This window comes from Miscanthus floridulus, chromosome 1 (genome assembly GCF_019320115.1).
Source record: "Miscanthus floridulus cultivar M001 chromosome 1, ASM1932011v1, whole genome shotgun sequence".
Taxonomy (NCBI): Eukaryota; Viridiplantae; Streptophyta; class Magnoliopsida; order Poales; family Poaceae; genus Miscanthus; species Miscanthus floridulus.
The window spans coordinates 199,394,144-199,421,218 of record NC_089580.1 but is presented as its reverse complement, the minus strand read 5'-3'; the positions used below and the strand labels follow the sequence as shown (position 1 = coordinate 199,421,218).

General features: G+C 47.4%; 1 long non-coding RNA gene and 1 pseudogene across 2 annotated transcripts in view; one reads left to right on the top strand and one right to left on the bottom strand.

Moving 5' to 3' along the window:
• Window positions 1-26,753, top strand: part of LOC136449983 (uncharacterized) — a 34,508-nt gene extending 7,755 nt beyond the window's left edge. The window contains exons 2-5 of one of the 2 annotated variants that reach the window (XR_010758231.1): window positions 24,538-24,641; window positions 25,622-25,700; window positions 25,816-26,011; window positions 26,313-26,753. This is a non-coding gene — a long non-coding RNA (uncharacterized lncRNA). Of the gene's footprint in view, window positions 1-24,537; window positions 24,642-25,621; window positions 25,701-25,815 lie in introns of both variants that reach the window. The other variant, XR_010758230.1, reaches the window with a different exon arrangement.
• Window positions 20,402-25,610, bottom strand: LOC136449978 (uncharacterized; annotated as a pseudogene).
• Window positions 26,754-27,075: the final 322 nt, after the last annotated feature.

The following is a 27,075-nucleotide window of genomic DNA, read 5'->3' as shown; positions in this document are numbered from 1 at the left end:
AGTATATGGACACGATGCAGTATTGCCTTGGGAAATTAAAGTTGGCTCTAGGCGAATACGTTCTCAAGATCAGCTGACAGCCGATGATTATAATACTCTTATGAAGGATGAGTTGGAAGATGTGGCGGGTCATCGGTTAAGGGCTTTAGTTAGCATCGAAGAAAATAAGAAAAGAGTAGCCAGATGGTATGACAAGAAGGTGAAGATAAAGGAGTTTGCCGATGGAGATCTGGTCTGGAAATTGGTTTTACCGATTGGGACTAAAAGTTCAAAGTTTGGAAAGTGGTCTCCTAATTGGGAAGGTCCATATCGGATAAATCAGTCTGTTCCTGGTAACGCATATATTCTAGAAACCCTCGAAGGGGTTGTGTTTCCTAGAGCATTAAATGGAAAATATTTAAAGAAATATTACCCTAGTATCTGGATGGATGCATAAAAGTATAAGTGCCGATAACAGTCCTATCGGCTAGAATTATGCAAGGATGTCAATGTCTCATAAAGTGCCGATACAATAAACAAGATTACAAGTTCAACAAGGATTGGATAGCTAATATCGCACGCAGGCGAATCTGCTCGGCTTCCTCCATTTCTTTGATATCGTCATCGGCAGTACCCTCCACGGCTTGAGTTTTTTCTTCATGGCCAAAGCTTTGCGAGCCTGGATATCTCTTTCTTGCTGAAGGGTTTGATGGCATTGGGTAGCTGGCTTTCTTCTTGTTGAGCATGAGTTAAGCTGCCTCGATTCTTCAATTCAGCCAATAGAGCCATCTTCCTTGCTGATAAATCCAAGATTTTCTGCTTAAGTTCAGCACCCGAAGTCTGCAAGTTGCCGATGCCCTTGTGCTTCTCATCGGCAATTTGTTTCAGTTGTAGCATCTCTTCTTGAGTTGAGCCTGAGCTGCTCTATCGGCAATACGTTGGGCAGCCCGTTGATATTGTAGTTGGCGACTCTCTAAATGGGCTGCTGGGAAGAGTACTTCTTCAACATCGGCAGGGACCTGGCCACGGATTGTTTTGAAAATTGCCTTTGCGGGGTCCGAGTCATCTACCAGTTGGGCGGTATCCTGCTGTAGCAAGTTCAGGAGAGCTTCCAACCTGGACTTAGTTTCTGCCGATATTGTTCCCAGTACAAGGGAAGAACTTGTTTCCTCTCCATCATCGTCAGAGATGTCAATAGCGAAGGAGAATAGGCTGTTTGGGGAGTCTTGTTCCTGAGAAAAGAAAAGGAGGTCGTTAAGGATAAGTATGAATTGTAAATCAGCTAGGTTAATCGGTTTACCTGTTTCAAGGCAATTTCCTGTGCTTGACTGGAAGAAACAACCTGGAGTGTGTCGTGTGAGGGATCGGCTGAGCTTGCCGATGGGATGTCCTCTGTGACTTCATCAGTGGTTGGCTCTTGAGGTATGATGACCGATGACATTGGGGCAGATGTAGGGATCGGCATGGACCTTTGTCGTTTTGGCTGTGCCTCGGCATCTGTTAAAGCTTTGCGCTTTGCTTGGGCATCGGCAACGATTGGCTGGGGGGCATCGGCACTTGTTGGTTGTGAAGCTTGGACGTCTGGTACGCTTGCCGATGTACCCAATTGTTGCTGCAAAAAGTGTAAGGTATGATATTTAACGATAAAATGAGAAGTCAAGAGAACCTCTGAAGGTTTGTCAAAAGAAGTGGTGCTTGATATCGGAGGAATTACCGATGACGATCCAGTGGCAGCTCTTACCCCCTGGTGATTAATGTTAATATAGTTTGTAATCGGTATAAGTAGAAATAAACAAGGTTGTTACCTTGAATGCCTTGACCAAGGTTGTAGCAGCAGCCGATGGAGTGGCCCTAGCTGTAGCCAATCTGGACTTAGAGGTGATGGTATTGGTACGGATCTTCTGGTGGGTCAAAGCAGTTAAGGTGGGGCGTTGTAGCCGATCGGTGATATCGGGGAAATAGGCTGAAGATCGAAGGGTTTCCCACTTTTGCTCACCGATGGTGCTGGGTTGTTAACCTGTCATAGAGAGTCAGTTACTGATATATGTAGGGAAAAGCAAAAAGGAGTTAAAAGAAACTTACTGCGTCGTCAGGGATGGCATATTCAGGGTCGATCATGTGCCGATATGTGTGAGCAGAAGTTGCAAACAGTTGTTCCTTCCACTCTCGCCACCATTGCTTGTATGACTCGGTGATGAAGGATACTGGCGTCCAGGTGGATATATCAACATCTGTATATCGGCATCGGGGGAGAGTTGTACTACCTTGTTCCAATCTGTTCCACAGGTGATTGTTTCCCTGGGTTTGATCACATCGGCAAAGCAAAGTTTGATTGGCAGTTGCCCAAAAGCCAATTGACGGGATACTGCCGATGGGTTGTAAAATTCATATGAAATGTTGGTGTTTTTCCCGCTACCAAATGTATTCACTGGAATTGCCCTGGGAGTAATGATGGCCATCATGAGTTCCTTATCCTGATTCAGGGTGTCATCGGCAAAGTTGAAAAGAAGGGGAAATCTGTTTCCTCGTCAATATAAGGTACCCAGGCCCTATGATCACGAGAAAGACCATTGTAGAAGTTTGGAAGAATCTGCCGATCTGGTCTTCATTGGCCTCTGTTCCAGGAAATTATGGCTTCACCAAAATTAGGGGTGAGCGTGTTGCCGATTCATCATCCCCAAGCACATGGTCTTCAGCAATTTCTCGTGGGAATTGTTGGGCAAAAAAGTCCCATTGCAAACGTTTGTGCATATGGGCATTCAGCCACATGTTGATAAACCACCACGGGCCTCCTAGGTTGCCGATGGGTTCGCCAAGCAGAAGTTTCTGAGACACTTGATGAAGAAGATGATAAGTGGAGCTCAGAAGGTATCGGCCAAGAGGAAACCTTACGCCATTAGCCAAAAGTTCAGCTGCGGGGAGGAAGGCGTTGGTTGGTCCTACTGATCGACCACAGAAATAAATTTTTCTAACCACATATTCAAGAATGTGGCATGTTCCCTCTGGTTAAGTGTCCCAGTCTTCTGGTATTCTTGAATGTATCCCGTCCAACCGCCGATGTTGCGGGTATTCACCCTATATTCAGATTTTCTACCATAAATGGAGCCTTCATCGGCAGTTGAAATATCCAAGCCAGTGAGCATGTGGACATCGGCAAGTGTAGGAGTAGCTGGGCCATGTCCAAACATAAAAGTGTTTGTTGTGTCTGACCAGAAGTAAGCAGCTGCAATCATCATCGATTCATTCTTCTGCATATCGGCAATAGATAGCCTAATGCATTGGTCTAATTCCGTTCTGCCCAGTATACTTGCATCGATCTATTAACCCTCAAGTACCAATCTTTCCACCCTTTGGTGGTTTTGGGCCAAGATCGGAATGTGTCTTTCCATAAATTCAGAGAGAAATTTTGGGCTCTAAAGGGGATTCTGTTAACCTCTGCATTAATCAGATCGGTTGGATCTGGGTTGCCCATTGGTCCTAGGCATTGGACATGCGGCTGATCGGTTGGAATAACTAATTTGTTGCGCAGTTCCTAAGTTTGAAGGATCCGGAGAACAAAAGAAAGGAAAAATCACCAACTGTATGGATTTGCAAAAACTAGGGGAATCAAAGTAAAGGTAATGGAAGTGGAGCGAACCGCGGGGACGTCGAAGTTGATGCCATTATCTTGAGAAGATGAGGCACGAGCCGGAGACTTGAGGTAACGCTGGAGAAGGGTTCTTGTTGGTTGAGGTCGTGCAGTGGTTCGTCGGAGTCGCCGCCGGAAAGAGAAAATGTCAAAGATTGGAGTCTGAGGGTAGAAGACAGTGTTCCGGAGGAATCTATTTATAAGCCGCTTGGAGTAGGGGTATTTTGGACTTATCTCTATGCCGCGCGCATGTAGGTCGAAGTGGTTCAGATGGATATGGTAACTGTTGCACGATGATCAGGGGATTGTACAGATGGGTTGATGGCAAGTAATCATGACTTGGAAGAGATATCGGTACAGGATATTTTAATTCTGAAAATGACAGCATTATCATGTTAAGATCTTGCCGATGGGTTATTGTTTCGGTATCTTAACCATAATCAAGGCAAGAGTGGTTGGCGATTGTGCGATATTTACTGAAGTGCGTGAATCAGGATTAGATTTGATTGGATTTGATAACAGATCAGGTTTTGGCTTGGAGAATAGTTACGGTAATCTGGAGTAAATTTCGGAGCATTAATGGTTTTATACTCCGAAATTGGGGGGCATGTGTTGACACCGTTTTTTGCACGTGTTAAAATGTCGGAGTGGACTAATCGGCAAGGGGAAAGTTACTGTATACTTTGATAGCCGATGAAAGCCAGCTTGTAAAGATGGTTGCCGATAGCTGGTGATGCCGATGAAGGGAGGCTTGAAGACTACTGCCGATGAAAGGGAGTATGCCGATGAAGGGAGATTGAGGACTACTGCCGATGAAACAAGGAGTATGCTGATGAGGGAAGACTTGAAGACTATTGCCGATGAAACAGGGGTATGCCGATGGGAAGGAAGGACAGTGAGATTTCCATCGTAATTAAGGCGGACAGGGAAATAGATAGGAGTTGATTTCCTTTTCTATATTTGTTAGAGTATGATTCATGTAAGAGTCACGTGTTTCCTTAGATATGGGCTTGGTGTCCTAGTTGTGTTCGGTTGTGTCTCTTTAGATCAGGGTATAAATATGGAGTGAGGGGCAATGTAATAGATATATCAATCAATATCAAAACCAATTTTTACTCCTATTTGCATCTACTTACTTTTCGGCGACTTCGTCAATTTGCATTATTTTCTCTTTACGAGTTCTCATTGATTCGGCGAGCTGCATCGCTTCAGTGCGACCTTCGGCGATCCTCGAGTTCCGCGTGAGTACCTCTTGGCCGTGACTTCCGGGCGTATCGCTGTTGTCAGGACCAAAGTGCTCGTATCTTCATCCTTGTCGATTAACAGGTCAAATCGACTGGCACGCCTTGGATACGATTCGGGTATTAGCCCTTTGTGTTTGCAGATCCACTTTTGCATCAACACATCTTTGTCAGCTATGGTTTTCTGTGCCACTGAGGTTATTTACTTCTCTCCTATGATGTTTTTTTTAGATGGAAACACAATTCCATTAAGTAACCGATTCCGGTAAATCACCGGAAACATGAGGGATTACAAACTCTGATCTAGCCACAAACTAGAATTACCCACATCCAAACAGGCACCATAAGACGCTAGGCAATCAGCTACAACATTACAAGTCCTATACACTTAGTAATATTACAGCATATGAAGTCAAAGGCCATACAACTTTTGATTTCTCTGAAGAGCATCCCTAGCTCTGATCGATCAAAATCTTTAGAAGAAAGTGCAGACATCAAGCCATCAAGGTCTGGGCGTCTAACTCAATTAACACTTTCTGCATCCAAACAGTTGCTGCAATTCCAAGCCTTTTAAACACGCCAAACTTTCAGCATGAAGGGCACTTGAAAGAAATTCCAAATGCCCTGCAGCAGCAGCCATAAAGGCTCCTTTGTGATCTCGGATTATGCATCCCCATCCTCCAGATTTGCTATTCTGCAAGAACGTGCCATTGCAATTGATTTTGTAAAACCCTTCTCGAGGTGGCCTCCATTTTCCATGTTGTTTTGGTTCCAAGGGGGGCGGAGCTGATTTTAACTTCTGCATTTGGCAAGAGTGATACAAAACGGAGCTGCATACTTCTTCAGTTATGTACTTCCTCTCCCTTTGGTTTGTTTTGTTTCTAACATTCGGCCAACACCATAAGAGAGTGACCACTTTCAGCTTTATTTCTTCTTGGAGATAAAAAATAAGATCCATGACATCAAGAGCAGCTCCTTGATTGGCCATGTGCATCCTCAGATCTTCCAAGTCAAGACTTCTCCAAATCTGTTTGCATTTGAAAAAGAGGTGGCCACAGTCCTCATCAAGGCGATGGCACATTGGGCAAAGGGTGTCCAGCTCTATTACTCTCCTTTTGATGTTTACTCTCACTGGATGGCTGTTATGCGCCAACCTCCACATGAACACCTTGATTTTGTTGGTGACATTTAGACCCCATATTTTTTTTCCCACACAGATTGATCCAATTTGCACATTGAGGATTGAGGATGATGTGTCTGCCTTACAGAAATGGCCGCGACACTTGATTGCCAATGCATATGCAGACTTGACAGAAAATAAGCCCTTTGGGGTCAGCATACCAGGCAACTGTGTCTTCCATGCCATCTGGGACAAAGGTCTCTCTGATTAGCTGAATATCCTAAGTCCCAGTCAATGGATCAATCAATTCAGCAACCTTGGTGAGGAGGGACCTGTTTCTGGGAGTGATAACCTTTCTAGTTTCACTTCTGGGGATCCATGGATCAGACCATATTTTCACTTGGTTTCCGTCTCCAATTCTCCATATTATACCTTCCTTTAAGAGCCCCATACCTCTCAGAGTGCTCCATCATGTATAAGATATTCCACCTTTAACAGTAGCTTCAAGAAGTTTTCCGGTTGGAAAATATTTGGCTTGCATCACTTTAGCGCATAAGCTGTCAGGTTGGGTAAGAAGACACCACCCTTGTCTAGCTAACATGGCCAAATTGAAGGCATGAAGGTCCCTAAAGCCCAGCCCCCCTAGATTTTTTGACCTTGTCAGTTTTTGCCATCCAATCCAATTAATTTTGTTAACTTTGTCTTGCTGGCTCCACCGATACCTCCCTATCATAGAGCTAATTTCATAACATAAGCTTTTGGAAAGGTCAAAGCAAGACATGGTGTATGTAGGAATAGCTTGTGCTACTGCTTTGATTAAAATTTCTTTTCCTGCCTTAGGTAAGAGCTTTTCCTGCCAACCCTGAATCCTTGCCCAAATTCTCTGCTTAATGTACTCAAAAGTTATTTATTTTTTTATTTGATTTTGCAACATGTACAGGTAGTCCCAAGTACTTGTCATTGCTAGTAGTGTGTGTGTGATACTTAGTTCAGATAACATTTGTTGCCTCACTTGGACTGGGGTGTTCCTGCTAAACATGGCTGCTGTTTTTTCTTTGTTAACCACCTGGCCAGAGGCTCCTTCATACAAGGATAGAATGTTCTGCAGATGTTTATGCCTGGTGGCTGACGCTTTGATAAAGATGAGGGAATCATCCACAAAGAAAAGGTGGCTAACCCGTGGGGCTCCATGGCAGATCCTAAGACCCTCATTCTCACCGTTTCTTTCAGCTCTCTGCATCAAAGCAGAAAAACCTTCAACTCAGATAATAAACAGATATGGAGATAACGGGTCCCCCTGCCGTAATCCCCTTGGTTTTATGGTCTCCGTATATTCCCTGTTCACCTTGATTTTAAATGAAAGGAAAAAGTCTAACTGACCCCCCACCTATCATACTTAGTCTACTTCACCCCCAACTATGAAACCGTCTGTTTTACCCCCTGAACTTTCCAAAACCGTCTATTTTACCCCCTGGGCGGTTTTTCAGCGGCAGTTTTGCTACAGTAACAGCAGATTTGCTACAGTACCGGTGGTTTTGAATTTTTCTTTTTTAATTTATTTTCGGTGAATTTTTGAAAAATCATAGTAAATCATAGAAAAATCATAAAATGAAAAATCTAATTTTATTGGACTCCACATGAGTAGATCTACACAGTGAATATATAATACGGTATGCTTTAGTACAAATTTTTTTTGTAGCTTTAGATTAATTGGAAAATCCAATTTTATCTGTAATTAATTGAAATTTATCTATAACTAAGTTATACATAGTCCAATGAGTACAAAATTTTTACTATAGTTCAAGCATACAATAATTAGCGTACCATAAAAATTTGACCACAATTGGACCATAGAAGCTGCAGCTATGAATTATTCCAATTAATTACAGACAAAATTGGATTTTCCAATTAATCTAAAGCTACAAAAAAAATTTGTACTAAAGCATACCGTATTATATATTCAGTGTGTAGATCTACTCATGTGGAGTCCAATAAAATTAGATTTTTCATTTTATGATTTTTCTATGATTTACTATGATTTTTCAAAAATTCACCAAAAGTAAATAAAAAAAAGAAAATTCAAAACCACCGGTACTGTAGCAAACTACCGTTACTGTAGCAAATCCGCTGTTACTGTAGCAAAACCGCCGCTGAAAAACCGCCCAGGGGGTAAAATAGACGGTTTTGGAAAGTTCAGGGGGTAAAACAGACGGTTTCATAGTTGGGGGGGTGAAGTAGACTAAGTATGATAGGTGGGGGGGTCAGTTAGACTTTTTCCTTAAATGAAACTTAGCCCTCTCTCACACACACACTTCATGATTAGGTTAATCCACCTCTCTGCAAATCCCATCTTCCTTAATCCTCATTATCTTCTCCAAAAAGATCCACTCTACCCTGTCATAGGCCTTACTACTCATATCAAGTTTGAAAGCCGCAACTCCATGTCTGCCACTCATGTTGTGCATATAATGTATCAATTCATATGCTAGTAAAACATTATCTGTTATTAAACGGCCAGGCACAATGGCGCTTTGAGAGGGGCTGATAATATCAGGCAAAATTTGTTAGAGTTTCTTAGGACTCAATCGAGTCAAGTTCACCAGATCGGGTATTTAGGATAGGAATACATGTTCAAGATTTACAGAGAGGCAGAGAGAAGGGGAGTGAGAGGTAGCAGGCCATCGAAGGCCGTAGTGGTCGAAGCACCGGCCGGGATCTCGTTGGCGGACGCCATCTGCGCGCCGGCAGCGATGTTCGGTGGAGCGTCTGGAGTCGGCGCAGTGGCGTCCTTGGCGGCAGCGTGTGCGTCGGGGTGGCGTTGCCGGCGTCGGTGGTGCTTCCCGTCGCTGGCAGCGCCCCTTCTCAAGATCGGGTTAGGGTTAGGATGTCGGTGGGGTGACTGGCGGCGTGGTGAACCTCGTACAGCGAGCCCCGGCCCCCACCTATCCTTTATAGCGCTGTGCGACGGGGGCCCACCAACAATGTAGGGTTGGACGCCCCCGATCAGGGCGCGAGAACAAGGCCCAAAAGGCCGTTGGGCCTAACTGGTGGGAGATCAAACCTAGCATTCTCCCCCTTGATCTCTCATCTATTCTTCGTTCTTTAATTTCATACTCAAAACTTTCAATTCATATTTTTCTTGCTTCCATCATATTTCATCACAGATTAGTGCATAGAACTGTCCCATCGTCACAACAATTAGTGCCGTTAGACTAGCAGCCACAATACACTTCTCCGTTTTGAAATGTAAACTTTATTTGGGCCCTTCGTATGTTCGGGAATCATAGGCTTTCCCTTAAACCCATGCCGGCTACGTGTTCTCTGAACACGTTGGGTGGTAAGCCCTTTGTGAGCGGATCCGCGAGCATTTTCTCTGTACTTATATGCTCAAGATTTATTATATGATCCCGAACTTTATCTTTCACAACATAGTACTTTATGTCAATGTGTTTGGTAGCACCACTTGACCTATTGTTGTGAGCATACTGTACCGCTGGATTGTTATCACAATACAATCTCAGTGGTTCATTTATATTATCAATCACTTTCAATCCGGGTATGAATTTCTTCAGTCAATTCACCTGCCCCGTTGCCTCATAGCATGCTACAAACTCGGCATACATTGTCGATGATGTAGTTACGGTTTGTTTGGAGCTTTTCCACGATATAGCCCCTCCTGCGAGAGTAAATACATATCCTGACGTGGATTTTCTTTCATCGCCCGCATAATCAGAATCTGAATACCCCTCTATCTGCAGGGAATCAGATCTTCTATACGTAAGCATGAGGCCTTTCGTACCCTGCAAATAACGCAGGACTTTCTTCACTAATTTCCAATGTTCAATTCCTGGATTCTTTTGATATCTGCCAAGTAACCCGGTAACAAAAGTTAAGTCAGGACGTGTACACACTTGAGCATATTGTCAACTTCCAACAGCTGAAGCATACGGTACCGCTTTCATTCGGTCAATTTCATATTGGTTCTTGGGACACTGATGTTCCCCAAATCTATCGCCCTTGACTATAGGAGCAGGTGAAGGACTGCACGTATGCATACTAAATTTCTTCAGGACCTTTTCTATGTATGCCTTTTGCGATAATCCTAGAACCCCTTTTCTCCTGTCTCGGTGAATCTCTATTCACAAAACGAACAAGGCCTCACCGAGATCTTTCATATCAAAGTTTGAGGACAAGAATTTTTTCGTTTCCATTAGTAGATTGATATCACTACTAGCAAGCAAGATATCATCCACATACAAAATTAGGAATATGTACTTTTCATTCTTGAACTTTACATAAACGCAATTGTCCTCAACATTTTCTTCAAACCCAAAACCTTTTATCGTTCTATCAAACTTCAAATACCACTGCCTTGAAGCTTGCTTCAATCCGTAGATTGATTTCTTCAGGCGGCATCCCATATTTTCTTTCCTTTTACGACAAAACCTTTCGGTTGTGCCATATAAACATTTTCTTCCAAATCCCCATTTAGGAAAGCCGTCTTTACATCCATTTGATGTAACTCCAAATCATAGTGGGCTACAAGTGCCATTATAATTCTGAAGGAATCTTTACACGAGACTGGAGAAAACGTCTCATTGTAATCAATCCCTTCTCTTTGCGTGAAGCCTTTCGCCACAAGTCGCGCTTTAAATCTTTCTATATTCCCTTGGGAGTCATATTTTATTTTGTAGACCCATTTACAGCCTACTGTTTTGGCTCCTTTAGGAATATTTTCTAAGTCCCAAACTTTATTGGTACTCATTGATTTCAATTCATCTTCCATGGCCTTAAGCCACTTTGATGAGTGGTCGCTTCTCATGGCTTCTTCAAATGAGGTGGGATCATCCCCCATCTGACATTCTTTTGTTTCATAAACTTCATAGTTATCAGTAATAGCTGATCTTCTTATTCTTTGAGACCTTCTAGGTGCCTCCGGCACTTGTTCCACATTGGACTGTTGTTGTTCTTCCTCATGTGCAACATTTGGTTCTATAGGTTCCTCAAGGATAGGTTCCTCGAGGACAGGTTCCTCATGTTCATTCATTGTCGCCACGAGAGAACTTGCAACAGGTGTTGGCACTACAGTGTCCTGCACTGTCGGTGCAACAGCAGCAGGTAGCGTGAAGAATGGTTCTTCAACCATCGGAGTGGGTACATGTACCCGCTTCTCCTGTAGGCTGATTTCTCGTGCTACCATGCTCCCCCTGATCATGTTATCCTCCAAGAACACAACGTGTCTTTTTTCCACAATCTTCGTATGTCTGTCAGGACAATAGAAGCGATATCCTTTCGATCTTTCTGGATAGCCAATAAAATGACAGCTGACTGTCTTGGAGTAACTTTCCTATGTTTGGGTTAAACACTTTTGCCTCAGCCGGACAGCCCCACACACGCAAATGGTTAAGTGAGGGTTTCCTTCCTGTCCATAATTCATACGGTGTTTTAGGCACCGATTTACTTGGTACTCGATTAAGTATGTGAATGGCGGTTTTCAGTGCCTCCATCCATAAACTAATCGGTAATGTGGAGTAACTCATCATGCTTCTTACCATATCCATTAAGGTACGGTTACGTCTTTCAGCCACTCCATTCTGCCGAGGCTCCCCCGGTGTGGAGTACTGAGCAACTATGCCATTTTTCTATAGGAACCTTGCAAATGGTCCAGGAATTTGGCCATATGGGGTATGTCGCCCATAGTACTCTCCACCTCGGTCTGATCGTACTATCTTGATTTTCTTATTGTGCTGATTTTCAACTTCAGCTTTAAATATTTTGAATTTATCCAATGCTTCCGATCTTTCTTTAATTGGATAAATATTGCCATAACGAGAGTAGTCGTCTGTGAATGTTATAAACGAATCATAACCATCCACACTTTTCACAGGAAAAGGACCACATATGTCTGTGTGTGTTAGTCGCTGAATTCTCACTCTTGGTAGTAGGAGAATTCTTACTCTCATCGAGAGAGGATGACACTAGGAGTTGGGGCAATTTTCTTGTCTATTTCTCACACAAGCTCACACAAATGCCATACCAACCTGAGGGGTTGGGGTTACATATTTATAGGCTGTTAGCCAGCCAAGCATATGCCAAGATGCTAGTCTAAGATGCTAGTCTAAGATGCTAATATGCTGTCCTAGCTAAGATGCTGTCCTCTAGTCTAAGATGCTGTCCTCTAAGATGCTGTCCTCTAGTCTAAGATGCTGTCCTAAAAACAGAAAAACAGCCACAAGGACCATGTGAGCAGCACAGCCCCACAAAGACCAACCACACATGAGACTTATCCATCATTCTCCCCCCTAAGTCTTGTGCGTCGTCTTGTGGGAGAGTTGAACCATCCCGGTCCTGGAGCAGAGCTCAAGGAACTTGATCCTCCCAAGGGGCTTGGTGAGCAGGTCCGCAAGCTGGTCCTTGGTGTTGATGTAGCTCGCCTTGATGCTCCCTTCCTCCAAACAGACTCGGATGAAGTGGTACCTCATCCGGATGTGCTTGCTGCGTTCGTGGAACATGGGGTTTTTTGCCAGGGCCAGGGCGGACTTGCTGTCCACCCTGAGCTCCACCGCTCTAGTGTCTCTGCCGAGGAGATCACCAAGCAGTCGAGCGAGCCAGAGCGCCTGAGTCGAAGCGGTGGAGGCCGCTATGTACTCGGCCTCGCAGCTGGACAGGGCCACCACCTGCTGCTTGACCGACTGCCAGGTAACGAGGCACTTGCCGAGGAAGAAGAGGATCCCGCTCGTGCTCTTGCTGGTGTCGATGTCGCCGGCGTGGTCGCTGTCGCTGTACCCGACGAAGTGTGCCGCCCCAGGGCACCTTGGGTAGTAGAGGCCGTGGTCGAGAGTCCCCGCAACGTAGCGGATGATCCTCTTCACAGCCTGCTGGTGCTCCGTCGTCGGTCGCTGCATGAACCGACTAACGTAGCCGACGGAGAATGCCAAGTCCGGCCGTGTGTGGGCGAGGTAGCGAAGGCTCCCCACAAGACGCCGGTACTGCGTAGCGTCCACCTCCTCCTCCGTCGTGCTGTCGCGGCTCAGCTTCAGCCTCTCCTCCATCGGAGTGAGAGCTGGGTTGCAGTCGGTGAGCCCAGCTAGCTCAACGACGCGCTTGGCGTAGGCGGTCTGTCGAAGCGTGATCCCAGAGTCATCCTGGTGCACCTCGATTCCCAGGTAGAAGGAGAGAGGCCCCAGGTCACTCATCTGGAAGGTGGCCTTCATCTCTTCCTTGAATGCCGCCACCTCCGCATCCTTGGTGCCGGTGATCACCAAGTCGTCGACGTAGACACCTACCAGCAGGGCATTTCCTCCATTGCCCCGTCGGTAGATGGCCGCCTCGTGCGGGCTTTGCTCGAAGCCCATCCCCTTTAGCGTGGAATCCAGCTTGGCATTCCACGCCCTCGGTGCCTGCCGCAAGCCATAGAGGGCCTTGCGCAGGCGGAGCACCTTGCCCTCCTTGCCGGGGATCGCAAATCCCGGCGGCTGGTGCACGTAGACCTCCTTCAAGTCGCCGTTAAGGAACGCCGACTTGACGTCCATGTGATAAACACGCCAGCCCTCCTGGGCAGCTAGCGCAAGGAGGAGTCACACGGACTCCATGCGTGCCACGGGAGCAAAGGCGTCGTCGAAGTCGACCCCCTCCTGCTGCACGAAACCTCGTGCCACCAAGCGAGCCTTGTGCTTGACGATGGCACCGGCTTCATCCCTCTTCAGCTTGTACACCCACTTAAGGGTGATCGCGCGATGACCACGAGGAAGGTCAGCAAACTCATCGCAGCCGAGGTCCTGGCTGGAGAGCGCGGTGCTGTCGGAGTAGCAGGCGCCGGGGTCGGTGGAGGCTCGGGGACTGGGGTAGACGCGCTCGCCGAAGAAGAGCCGCCTACTCCCCCAGCTCCCTCGAAGTGGACGTACTCGACAGAGAAGTCGTCGTACGTCGGAGCCGAGCCGTCGTCCACCGCCTTGTCCCACGCCCATCCTCGCCCTTCGTCGAACACAACGTCGCGCGCCGTGCGCACACGCTGTGTCTTCGAGTCGAGGATGCGGTAGGCCTTCGAGCCCTCCGCGTAGCCGATGAACACTCCCGGAGTGCTCCTGTCGTCGAGCTTGCTGATGTGGCCAAGCTCCTTGGCGAACGCGAGGCAGCCGAACACCCGCAAGTGGGAGACCGCCGGCTTGCGCCCATGCCAAGCCTCGTAGGGTGTCCTGTCGTTGAGCGCCTTGGTAGGCGAGCGGTTGAGGATGTAGACGGCCGTCACCACCGCCTCTCCCCAGAAGACAGCCGGCATCCCCCTTTGCTTGAGGAGGGCCCGAGCCATCCCCACAACCGTCTGGTTGCGCCGCTCGACGACGCCGTTCTGCTGCGGGCTGTACGACGCGGAGTAGTGGCGCTGAATGCCCTCGTCAGCGCAGTACGACGCGAATTCAGCCGCCGTGAATTCGCTGCCGTTGTCGGTGCGCACCACGCGCAGCTTGCGGCCACACTCCGCCTCCGCAGCAGCCTGCGCGCGCCTGATGGCGTTCGCAGGCTCTCCCTTGCTGCCGAGGACCATCACCCACATGTAGCGGGAGAGGTCGTCGACGAGCAGCAGGAAGTAGCGTCGTCCTCCCGGTGTGGCCGGTGTCACCGGGCCACACAAGTCCCCGTGCACAAGCTCGAGCCTCTCCTTAGCTCGAAAGCTAGCCCGCTGTGGAAAGGGGAGTCGCCTCTGCTTCGTCAACACGCAGACGTCGCAGAGCTGCTCCACATGGTCGAGGCACGGCAGACCTCGCACCATCTCCGTGGCACTGAGCCGCTTCAGGGCCTCAAAGTGAAGGAGCCCGAAACGCTCGTGCCACTGCCACGCCTCGTTGTCTCGACGAGCAGCGAGACAGAGGGGTTGTGCCACCTGCACGTTAAGGACGTAGAGTCGATTTGCGCTTCTGGATACCTTGGCAAGAAGGCGACGACGACGATCCCAAATCCTCATGACTCCGTCCTCAACCACCACGCGCGAACTGTTCTCATCCAGCTGTCCCAAGCTGATGATGGAGTTCTTCAACGCGGGGATGTAGTAGACTCCGGTGAGCAGCCTGTGCTCACCAGACACGGTGGTGAAGATGACGGAGCCGACGCCCTTGATCTCTACGCCGGAGGCATCCCCAAACTTGACGGAGCCTCGGACGCTAGGGTCAAGCTCGGTGAAGAACTCCTGTCGACCGGTCATGTGATGGGTGGCGCCGGTGTCGAGGCACCACCCGTCAGTCTTGTCGTTGCCGGAGCTGTCGCCGAGGAGGGCGTGTGCTTTTGGCTCGTCAAGGTGGAGGAGAGCCGCTGCGGCCGGTGCCGCTGGAGGTAGCTCGATGCTGGCATGTGCCATGAACAGAGCCGACTTCTCCTCCGCCTGTGCGACGTGGGCCTGGCCGCGTCGTGGCTGTCGACAGTCCTTGGCCCAATGGCCAAGCTGGCCGCAGTTGCGGCAGGTGTCGTCTCGTGCCGGCTTGTGCCTGTCGGCGGCGCCGCCCTGGGCGCCTCCGCGGGCATCACCCTCGGCACGTCCTCGCGCCCCGGCCTGGGCGTCTCTGCGCGGCTTGCCACGCTTGCGGCCGCCTGTCGCGGAAGAAGGCTCCCCCTTCCTCCGATCACCTTGGCTGGCAAGCCAATGCTCCCGAGTGAGAAGGAGTTTCCCGCCAGTGGTGATGGGCCCCGAGAGGGACTGTGGCTCATCACTGTCGACGACCTTGAGGCGACCTATCGCCTCCTCGATCGACATCGTGGAGAGATCCAGCAGAGACTCGATCGAGCGAGCCATCTGCTTGTACTTCTCGGGGACGCAGCGGAAGAGGTTTTCGACAGCTCTCTCCTCGCCGTAGGTGTCGTCGCCGAACTGCACCATCTTCTGCAACAGAGTGTTAAGACGGAGAGCAAAGTCATTAACGTCCTCACCTGGCTTGAAGGCCAGGTTCTCCCACTCCTTGCGAAGTGCCTGCAGTGTGGACTTGCGGGCGCGGTCGCTACCGATGCGTGCCGCAGCGATGGCGTCCCAAACCTCCTTGGCAGTCCGCTTGCTGGTAAGCGAGAACTGCATCTCGGGCGGGACTGCAGCGATGAGAGCATCCAGCGCCCGTCGATCTAGGTCGTAGTCGACGTCGCCGTACCGGACTGCCTCCCACATGTGCCGCACCTGGAGCTTTACCCTCATCACCGCAGCCCACTCGACGTAGTTGGTCTTGGTGAGGGTAGGCCACCCACCGCCGGGACCGACGTCCCTGACAACAGCCTGGAGCCCGTGGTAACCACGGTACCGATCCGGGGAGAGAGAGCCACGCTGCCTGTGAAGGCCGCGCTCTCCATCGACCCGTCCGCCACCGTTGCCGTGCGCGCCTCCTCCAGGAGCGCCGCCAGCGCGTCCGCGCCTGTCTGGGCTGCCGCCGCGCTCGTGGGCGTGCACGGCTGCCCCAGGAGCGCCACCGCCGTGTGCGCCTCCTCCAGGAGCGCTGCCAGCACGTCCGCGCCTGTTTGGGCTGCCGCCACACTCGTGGGAGTGCGCGGCTGCCCACTGCGCCGCCCGCGCTCGCGCTGCCTCCCTCTCTAGCAGCTCGAGATCCGCGTCGGCAGTGTCGTCAGCGGAAATGGAGCTGCCGATGCTGCCGCGCAGAGCCTCGACCTCCGCTGCCGCCGCACGCGCTGCATTCGCCGCCGCCGCTGCCTCCGCCTCCGCTCTGGCTGCTGCCAGCTCCGCCGTTGCCAGCCTCGACGCCCTTGCCGCCGCTGTAGCGGTCTCTGCCGCCGCTCGCTCGCGTTCCTCTGCCGCGGCAAGTTTGGCCTCCTGCCGACGCCGCGTGCTCGAGGCGACCGAGCGCTGAGACTGCCCTGCGGACATGACGGGCTACCGGGGGGCTGCTGCGTGGGGAGAGAGCTGCTTCAGACGAGCTGGAAGAGGAGTGAACAGGAGCGGCCGGAGGAGCTGCTGCTGCCAACAGCTGGGGCTGTTGTGGGGCTGGGAGAGAAGATGAGCAAGAGATGCTCAGGCTACAGGATAATACGGCTCCGATACCAGTTGCTAGTCGCTGAATTCTCACTCTTGGTAGTAGGAGAATTCTTACTCTCATCGAGAGGATGACACTAGGAGTTGGGGCAATTTTCTTGTCTATTTCTCACACAAGCTCACACAAATGCCATACCAACCTGAGGGGTTGGGGTTACATATTTATAGGCTGCTAGCCAGCCACTAGTCTAAGATGCTAATATGCTGTCCTAGCTAAGATGCTGTCCTCTAGTCTAAGATGCTGTCCTAAAAACAGAAAAACAGCCACAAGGACCATGTGAGCAGCACAGTCCCACAAAGACCAACCACACATGAGACTTATCCATCAGTGTGGATTATTTCTAAAATTCCTTTGCTTCGTTTGGCATCTTTCTTAATTTTTTTGACATACTTTCCTTTGATGCAATCAATACATTGTTCTAAATCTGAAAATTCTACGTGCGGGAGAATTGATTCCTTAACCAATCGTTCCATTCTCCCCCTCGAAATATGGCCCAAGCGACAATGCCATAATTTCGAAGAGACAGTATCAATTCTCTTCCGCTTCTTAGTTACATCCGTAGATGGGGAATCATTCACATTCTCATCGCATACATTGTTAGCATTCTCAGCAAGAGATAATAAATAAAGCTTGTCTTGTCGGAAGGCAAGACCAACACATTTATTATTAACCAGTATCTTACACTTGCCATCACCAAAATGGCAACCAATTCCATCATCATCAAGTTTCGAAACGCTTATCAAATTTCTACGCAAAGAGGGAACATAAAGTACTTCTTTAAGTCTAAGTACAAAACTATTATTCAATTCTAAAGAAAAAACTCCAATGGCTTTAACATTGGCTTGCACTCCATTCGCAACTTTAATCGTTCTTTCTCCTCTTTGCAAAGTTCTCGTCCCACTTAACCCCTGTAAGGAATTTGCAACATGAGTAGTTGCACCTGAATCAACCCACCAAGTGGATTTATCATAACATAAATACAGGGATTCATCTACAAATGTAATAAATTCATCACCTTTCTTTAGTAGAGATTTCAGGAAGTCTGGACAATCCCTCTTGTAGTGTCCTTTCTTGAAGCAGTGCTTGCACTGATCTTTTTCAGCTCCACCATACTGCTGATTCTCAGAATCCTAGGGTTTCTTTCCCTGTGAATTGGAGGAAGAGACCTTATCCTACTTAGGTTTCCCTTGTGGTTTAGAATTCTTGCCATTAAAGTTCTTTCTTTTGTTATCCTTCACAAAATGAGCGGATTCACCTTGTGAGGACTTTATCCTCTCCTCTTCTTGAGCACACATTGAGATGAGTCTTTCTATGCCCCATCTTTCAGGCTGCATATTATAGTTCACAATGAAGGTGTCATTCTTTTGACAAAGAAGCAAAAATCAAATGAATCAGAAAATCCTCCTCCTTCAAATTCATTTCTTTTAGCTTAGATGCCGTAGTGTTCATCTTCAAAATGTGCTCTCTTATGCTACCACCAGTGAATTTCTCATTCACAAGCTTCTTAATCAGTGAACTTGCTGTGGCCTTGGTAGACCCAGTAAACTGACTCTTGATTTTCTCAAGATATTCTTTGGCAGTAGCACATTCAGGGATTGAGCCCCTTATTTATTCTTCTATGGTGGCTTTGGCCACCAACAGGCACTTGCGGTTGGAGAGAGTCCATTGCCTATGTTCAAGGTCATATTTCATTTTTATTTCAGCATGATCACGCTCGAGCAGCGAAATCAGCGTCAGATTCATTTTCACCTCTCACCGGGTCCTCTGGCTCAGTAGGACACGGTGAGGTGATGGCAAAATCGACCTCTCCCAATGCAAGTTTCAATTCATACTTCTCCCGCCACACACGGTGATTGGTCCCATTGAGTGTCGGGATGTTGGCAATGTTCACAATGCATTTGCCTCCTGAAATCACACCAGAGTAAGTAAGAAACTTTTATGCATAAAATTTCATGCTTTAACTCAACGTTGGTCAAATTAAAACTTATAATTCATCCATGCAAACATTTTACATCACCGTTGGGCAGAAGTAAAATTAATGCATAATTTCTCATGGATCAAAATTATAATATTGTTATTAACAACGTTGGTCAGAAAATAACAACATCATAATCTCATCAAAATTATCAGAAATTCATCACTTCTCTTAAAATTAAATTATCCCGTTGGTTCAAATTTAATCAAAAGAGAACGAAAATTATCATGCACAGCGGAAACATTAATAATCTTTTCATATTATTATTTTCCAGAAGCACTAAAAAATTTACTGTTTTCTGAGCAAAGTATCGTTGGATAAAATTTGCACAGAAAAATTGTATCAAAATCATTCAAATTCATAAAAAATATGCATTAAAATTGCTCCTGGAAAATAATAACAAATTTTTTTCTTCTTTCATTTCAGCCCAGCGCGGCCCAAGACGGCAAAAGCCGGCTCAACCCAGTCCTCCGCGCGCGCGCAGGCCGCACCCAGGCCGCAACCTGGGCCTGGGCCGTCATAGTGCCGCGCGCGCTCGCGCCCGCCTGGGCCTCGAGTTGGCCCATCCAATCTCGAGCGTCCGTCTTGATCCGACGGCCGAGCGTCCGTTTCGCGCGGTCAAAACCACCGCCGCGGCCGGTGCCCTGGGAAACCCTAGCTCATTCGCCCCTACCCTTCCTCTCTCTTCACTCTCTCTTCTCAGCCGCAACAGCGAGCCGAGCGCAACCGAGAGCGAAGGAACGGGCGCTCCATGGCGCCGTCGCCGGCCCCCTCGCCGGCGCGCGTGCTCCCCAACGGGTGAGCACGCCGCCGTCGAGCGGCCTGGCCGCGGCACCCCTTGGCCGAGCCCAGCGAGCAGCGAGCCGAATCGGCTCTTCTTCTCCCGCGCGCCCTTTGGCCGAGCCCAGCGAGCAGCGAGCCGAATCGGCTCTTCTTCTCTCGCGCCGGCGAAGAGCCGGTTCGGCTCTTCTTCTCCCGCGCCGGCGACGGTGAGTCCGCCCCCTTTTTACCTTCTTCCCCGTCCTCTCACTCTACTGGGATTAACCCATGGTGGGGATGGGGAAAAATTAGGGTTAGGGTTCGATTTTTGCCGATTCGGTTTTCTGTATTTTTTTTTTTGGATTTCTTTTCTTTTTCGTTCATCCGAATGGGAAACTAGGGTTAGGGTTAGGGTTTCGACCCTTCTTTCTTTCTTCTTCCCCTTCTTCCCTCTTTCGGATTTGGGTCTAGGGTTTTCTCTTATCCGAAAGGATTTAGGTCTAGGGTTTTTCTTTCTATTTTCTTTTCCCGATCCGGTTTCTTCTCGGAACCTGGCTCCGGTACCAATGTTAGAGTTTCTTAGGACTCAATCGAGTCAAGTTCACCAGATCGGGTATTTAGGATAGGAATACATGTTCAAGATTTACAGAGAGGCAGAGAGAAGGGGAGTGAGAGGTAGCAGACCATCGAAGGCCGTAGTGGTCGAAGCACCGGCCGGGATCTCGTTGGCGGACGCCATCTGCGCGCCGGCAGCGATGTTCGGTGGAGCGTCTGGAGTCGGCGCAGTGGCGTCCTTGGCGGCGGCGTGTGCGTCGGGGTGGCGTTGCCGGCGTCGGTGGTGCTTCCCGTCGCTGGCAGCGCCCCTTCTCAAGATCGGGTTAGGGTTAGGATGTCGGTGGGGTGACTGGCGGCGTGGTGAACCTCATACAACGAGCCCCGGCCCCCACCTTTCCTTTATAGCGCTGTGCGACGGGGGCCCACCAACCATGTAGGGTTGGGCGCCCCCGATCAGGGCGCGAGAACAAGGCCCAAAAGGCCGTTGGGCCTAACTGGTGGGAGATCAAACCTAACAAAATTGACTTGAGATGGTTGGACAGAACCTTAGGGGTTAGCATATACAAAACGTTGCACAAACTTGTTGGCTGGAGATCCTTCAGTTTCGTTGGGTTCTTGATCTTCGTGATTAACACCATGATTGTGTATTTGTGTCATTCCAACCGGAGGAATAGGCTCTCCATTTAGGACTGTAAGTACCTCCTTCACCCTATCACCAATCAAAGGCCAAAACTTTTTTGTAAAAAATAGCGGGAGCATCATCCGGACCTGGAGCTTTTAGGTCCCTAATGGATTGCAAGGCCTCCCAGACCTCCTCTGTGAATTGTTTGATGAGCGCCACGTTTATCTCGCTAGTGACATGTGATGAAACACAACACAACACATCATCAGCTTGTGAACCTGCATGGGAAAGAAAGATATTCTTGTACTGGTTAGCAATAAATTTTTTCAGCCTACCCCCTTCTACTTCTCTCCCATCCTCATCAATCAACTTCTTAATCCTATTCCTCCTCCTCTCTGAGGCTGCAGCATGGAAGAATTTTGTGTTTTGGTCAGCCTTTATGAGCCACACGGTATGAGATCGTTGCTTCCAGTAAATGTTTAGTGTTTAGTTGCTCCTACAAACGTTCCATCTTATCCTACAAAACGTGCTCTTGAGAAACACAACTTTGAGAAATCTGCTGTCGTCTGCACCTCTCTAACTCCTTCCTCACTTTGCTAATTCTCCATTCTAGCTCTTCAAGGACATTCCTGTCCCAATCATGTAAATCCTTGAGTACAGACTGTTGAATCTCCCTAAAGTTACGCGCCCCAGCAACCACAGCATCTGACCAAGCCTTCGTCACCCTCTCCCAACAATCCTCCTCCTCCAACCACTTAGCTTCAAGTTTTGGTATTACATCAACAATCACAGGCCTATGTTCTGAATGGCGCGGATCTCCACTAATCACCCTCACCAAGGGGTTTGCTCTCCTCCAATCATTACAAGCCACAGATCGGTCCAGCCTTTCCCTTATGTAGCCCTCAACCTTATGGTGATGGTTTCGCCATGTGAAAGCATCCCCAACAAAACCCATATCCTCCAGCCTACAAGTTTCTCTAAATCTGTCCATACATGCTTGTGGTTTTGGCTGGCCTCCCTCCTCATGAGCAAACAACACCTCATTAAAATCACCAACATATAGCCACGGCTTCCTATATTTATTTTTGAGAATGCGCAACAACTTCCATGTCTTATGTTTTTCTTTCAACTTTGGCTCCCCATAAATCCCTGTGAAACGCTATTCTCTTCCAGAGTCTTCCTTCACCACCGCATCAATATGATATCTAGATAAGCTTTTTACTGTTAAATCAACTTCTTTATTCCAGAAGAGATCTAGGCCTCCACTTAACCCTTTACAATCCTTCACAATTAAGTTGGGCATATTAAGGATCCATCTGAACCTCTCAATCCTCTTCCAATCCATTTTTGTTTCAGAGAGAAAGAGGATGTCTGGGGATTCATGCTTCTGGAGATCCAGAAGCCCACAAACTGCCAAGGCATTCCCCAACCCAACAGTTCCAAGTGATTATCCTCATTTGGCTGGGCGGGATTGCCCTGGCAACCCTGCCTTGCTACCAATAGTTTCAATTGCTGCGCCATCCGCTTTCAGACAGTTAGTTGTCTTGGTTAGAACCTCCTCCACTCTCTTTTTTTTTCAGGCTTACATCATTCACCTCAATCTCTTCTATAAGATGGCGTTTATGAACCAGACCATCACCAAGCAACTTGCCATCACCCAAATTAGCTTTCCGGCTCCTCCTTATCATATAGGAGGTTTTCTTCTCCGGTTTAGGAGGCGACATCACAGTGGAGGCCTGTGGCTGCTTGTTGAAGACTCCAAAAACCCCAAACCAGCCCCTGTCCCACAAGCTGCATCGTCCATACTCCCGACCGCCTCCTTTCCTATGTTCTCTATTTCCATCACACTATCTGGGGTGTACTGCTCCTCAGAAACATCTAGGTTGCAGATCAGGTTTGGAGCACAATTCACCCCCTCCTGATGATGTTCTTCTCTATTGTCAGGACTATTGACGCCACCATCACCCCTGACTTTTGAACCTTCACAATTTCTAGGATAGCAACTTGTCCACTTTTTTCACCAAACTTCACCTCTGCAGATTGTCCAGAGATTAATTCTTTTGGGGATCTGCTTCTATTGTCCAGCATTGGGGTCTTCAGTGGGCTGGTGGACTCTTCCCTTTTATCCAATTTGTTGCTCAACCTGGCACTTCCTGAAACTGTTCCCTTTGATTCTCTCCAGCTCAACTTCCTTGCACTCCCTTAACTTCTTTCCCATTTACTACCCCCAGAGCCACTACTATTCTTTCCTCGACTTATGTTGTCCTCCAAAAAACGCCTCCGAGATGCCATCACGCATAACTCACTGCTAAACGGCTTCCTCATCATCTCCACCCTCCAGCATCACAAACTTTATCTGTATGCCTAAGGAGCCCACGGATGTAGCAAAAATTCATACTCCAAGGGACACCAGTTCATCTCGCATTCCTTGTTTATCTCAACCGTTACCCCCACCCCCGAAGTGGATTTCGAATGTCTAATACAACTTTCACTCTTAGGAACAATCCAATAGCCAACTCATTCTCCTCAGCATCTACCTCCAAAGTTTTACCAATATTGTCCTCAATAGCCTCACCAGTGATTTTGTTCATCATGCCCAAAGGTAGCTTTAGAACCCTCACCGAACAAGGAGTTGAGAAGAACTCCAACTCCTCCAGCCTACTTGCTCCATCAAACTCCCTTACTATAAACAGACCGCCACCAAACTCCCAAGGACCCTCCTCCAGTGCCCTTCTTTTTCCTCCTTGTTGCAGAAAGCTAATAAGAAATAAATTGCAACCAAGCTCCCTGCATTTTATACCTTTAATTGGACACCAGATCTTCCCAAGAGATTGAGCAATCCCTTCTGCGTTTCCAGGCTTCTCGGCAAAAAGTTTCCCCACTGCCTGAGCTTCCCCGCTACTTCCTTTCTCCTTTTCCAGCCAAGTGCCTTTAATACCTCTTCTCTCCGCCTCCGAGAGTCGCAAACCACTCAGCAGTCCACGGAGCGTTTCTTCTTCCTTTCCTTCCTCTTGTACCTCCATGTCTCTCCCTACCTCCACAGCACCTCAGTCGAACAGCTTCAGGGTCAAAGGGTTTTGCACTGCAGATAGTGTGGATGGGTGAAAATGGTGGAGAAGATGAAAGGGATTTGGAGATTATGTGTGGGATCGTGGAGAAGGTGGGTGGAATGAGCTAATTTGAGCTTAAGATTGGATTGGAACCAATCGAAATCCAGGGGTGGAAGCCCAGGTTCGAGACCCACTCTGAGTCGCCAGAACTCACGTCAGAGAGCAACCAAAGACTTTTTGGCGTTTCTCCTATGACGGATTTAATTTTACATTGTGTTGCTCACCATTGATTTTTTTCCCTTGCTGTTATTCTTGAGCTTCCTTTCTAGGCTTTTCCATTGTGTGCCCCTGCAAGTACATCAGATTGTACTGGACAACTGGTCAAATATCTAAGAATTATATGTGCTTGGCAAGCCGTGGCTTGCTTCTTGTTTCTGTAAACTCCTTTCTTCCTAATGAAATACATGCTTGACACGATCGCTAAAAAAAATCTAAGAATTATAGTCATACTACCTCATTTCTTGACACGGATTATTTTTTTGGGTGCCAATGTGGATGTCTAATCACGTACACTCTTTTTTGTGTTGCAGGCTGCAGTGTTAGATGTAGTAACATGAAATGAATGCAGTACAATATCACTCTCCTGAATGTATATTTCTGTATCTGTTTGACAACCTGCTTGGCACCTAATCAGGTTGGTTCCTTATCAACGTGGTATGCATTCTAAGCACATGATAAAAACCTGTTTGATCTTTTTAGCTTCTATAAATAATTCATCTCAATTCTACTTCTTGGAAATACTTGTGTCTTGTAGCATTCGCATTGTTCATTGAATCTTCTGAGCTCTTTGTTCATTCTATCATACCCTGTCCTGCCTGGTCATGTTTTGCTGGCATGTTGTCTGAATCTTTGTTAACTGTTAAAAATCTATTGTTTCCCTCAATGGCTTATTTAACTGCTATATGCCACTGTTGTATATGTTTTCGCTCTGTTTCAAAACTCTGCGATGCTAAGTAGCATTCGTGTGCAAGTTGGCATGCCTATATTATACCCAGATTGCTTGACTGATTGATCTAATTTGGAAATTGTCGTTTCCATGGTAGCCTATTGTTTTATCATTTTGATTCTTTTGCACAAACTAGGATCATAATGAGCTCCTTTTCTTTTGATCTACACTTTTCTATCAACGTGTATCCCTTTCAAGAGGCTCATTGTTTGCTCACTGAGAAAACACAGATCACATGCCTGCTTCACAATAAATTGTCTCAAGTTGGCACTCCATCCAGTAAAAAATATTTGTTACATTTAACTTCACATAATCTTCAGTGCATACCTTTGACACTAGTATCTTCTAGAATATATTCCTAATATCCTTCAAATTATGAGATTTTCCAAGTATTTTTCAATGCAATCTACACATATATCCTACACGTTTCCAAACTAAAGCATTTGAGTTACGGATGTTTATATTCTTTAAGAAGATTTGACCTAATCTTGTTCAAAGCGACGTGTTTTTATAATCAGTGTATAAAGTTGCTTGCTGCCTGACATGCCATCTGGGCATATATGATATGGTAGGTGCCCCTTTCATTTTTCCTATGATAATGGCTCCAATTAGATACTCCCTCTGATGCCACTCCCATAACATCAGTCATAATGCATAAAATATTCTAGATTTCAGGTACTATGCCGAACCGTGAAGTGTTGTCAGACAGACACCGTCCTCATCACTCCGTCCGGATTACAAACTCTTGTAAGTCATGGTCAAACTGCGACCCCCGCATCAGCTATCTTGAAATGAAAATAGTGCATCATTACTTAATCCCATCTGCTATGAAAAGTCATGAGACTGGCGTCACTCTTTTCAGATACCTGCCTTTTTGCCTCGAGGACGGACCTTCCGAAACACTTGTCCACCCTCCAGAAAATTATTACACGTACGCAATATTCAATACAAACAAAAATGATAGTACAGTAGTTTTTTTAGCGTGCATGGTGCACTAACATGAACCCTCTTGACGGACCTTCCGAGATACTTGTCCACCCTCCAGAAAATTATTACACGTACGCAATATTTAATACCAACAAAAAATGATAGTACAGTAGTTTTTTAGCGTGCATGGTGCACTAACATGGACCCTCTTGACGGACCTTCCGAGACACTGCGACAATGCACTTGTCCACCCTCCAGAAAATTATTACACACGTACGCAATATTCAATACAAACAAAAAATGATAGTACAGTAGTTTTTTAGCGTGCATGGTGCACTAACATGAACCCTCTTGCATATCTGATATTTGTTTCGCACACAACCACTCGGATATATGTGCATAACCAATCTCACATTCATGTGTACGAGCTAGCTGCGCAAGATCACATCCAGGCGTACATACGCACGGGCTAGCTGCGCAAGATCCAGTCATCCGAGCTAGCTGCGCGAGATCATCGTAGCAACTGATCTATGGTGCTCTGCATCGGTTTCAGAATTCACATTTGTTTTTCGTAGATAAAGCTAGCCATTTACTTTGAAGATAAGATATTGTTCTGGCCTCTGCACCCCTATAATAATGAAACACCGGAACCCAGCCGTACAAGGAGAAAGAAATGAGATGACTGAAACAAGGAATGCATAGTATCGATGCAGTTCCTTCGGTGTTAGGGGTGTTTGGTAAAGTTTAGGAGTAGTCATATGGGGTGTAGCATTAGATGTTCGGATATTAAGAAAAAAATAAATTATAGAATCCGTCAGTAATCTACGAGATGAATTTATTAACTCGTAAACTGTGGATTTAGTTTTGTAATTAGTCTATATTTAATACTCCATGCATGTGTCACGAAGTGTACTTTATGGTCCTGTATATGCTGCTGCACTTCATGGTCGGCTATGTCAGATCCAGATCAACACGTCTTTGAAAGTTTTGTTTTTTTAGCGAAAGTGTGACGTAATGATGTCGCACGCCACGTACCGCCGAACGCTATATATACAACCACCATCGAGGCCTCGATCGAAAAACAGAAGGTGAGCTCTGAACCACCATTTTCCCGGCTCTGCTTTTCTCCTCCTCCAGAGCTCAACATCCTTCTTCGACAACACTCTCACCTGTGACCTCGACTCTAACACCACCC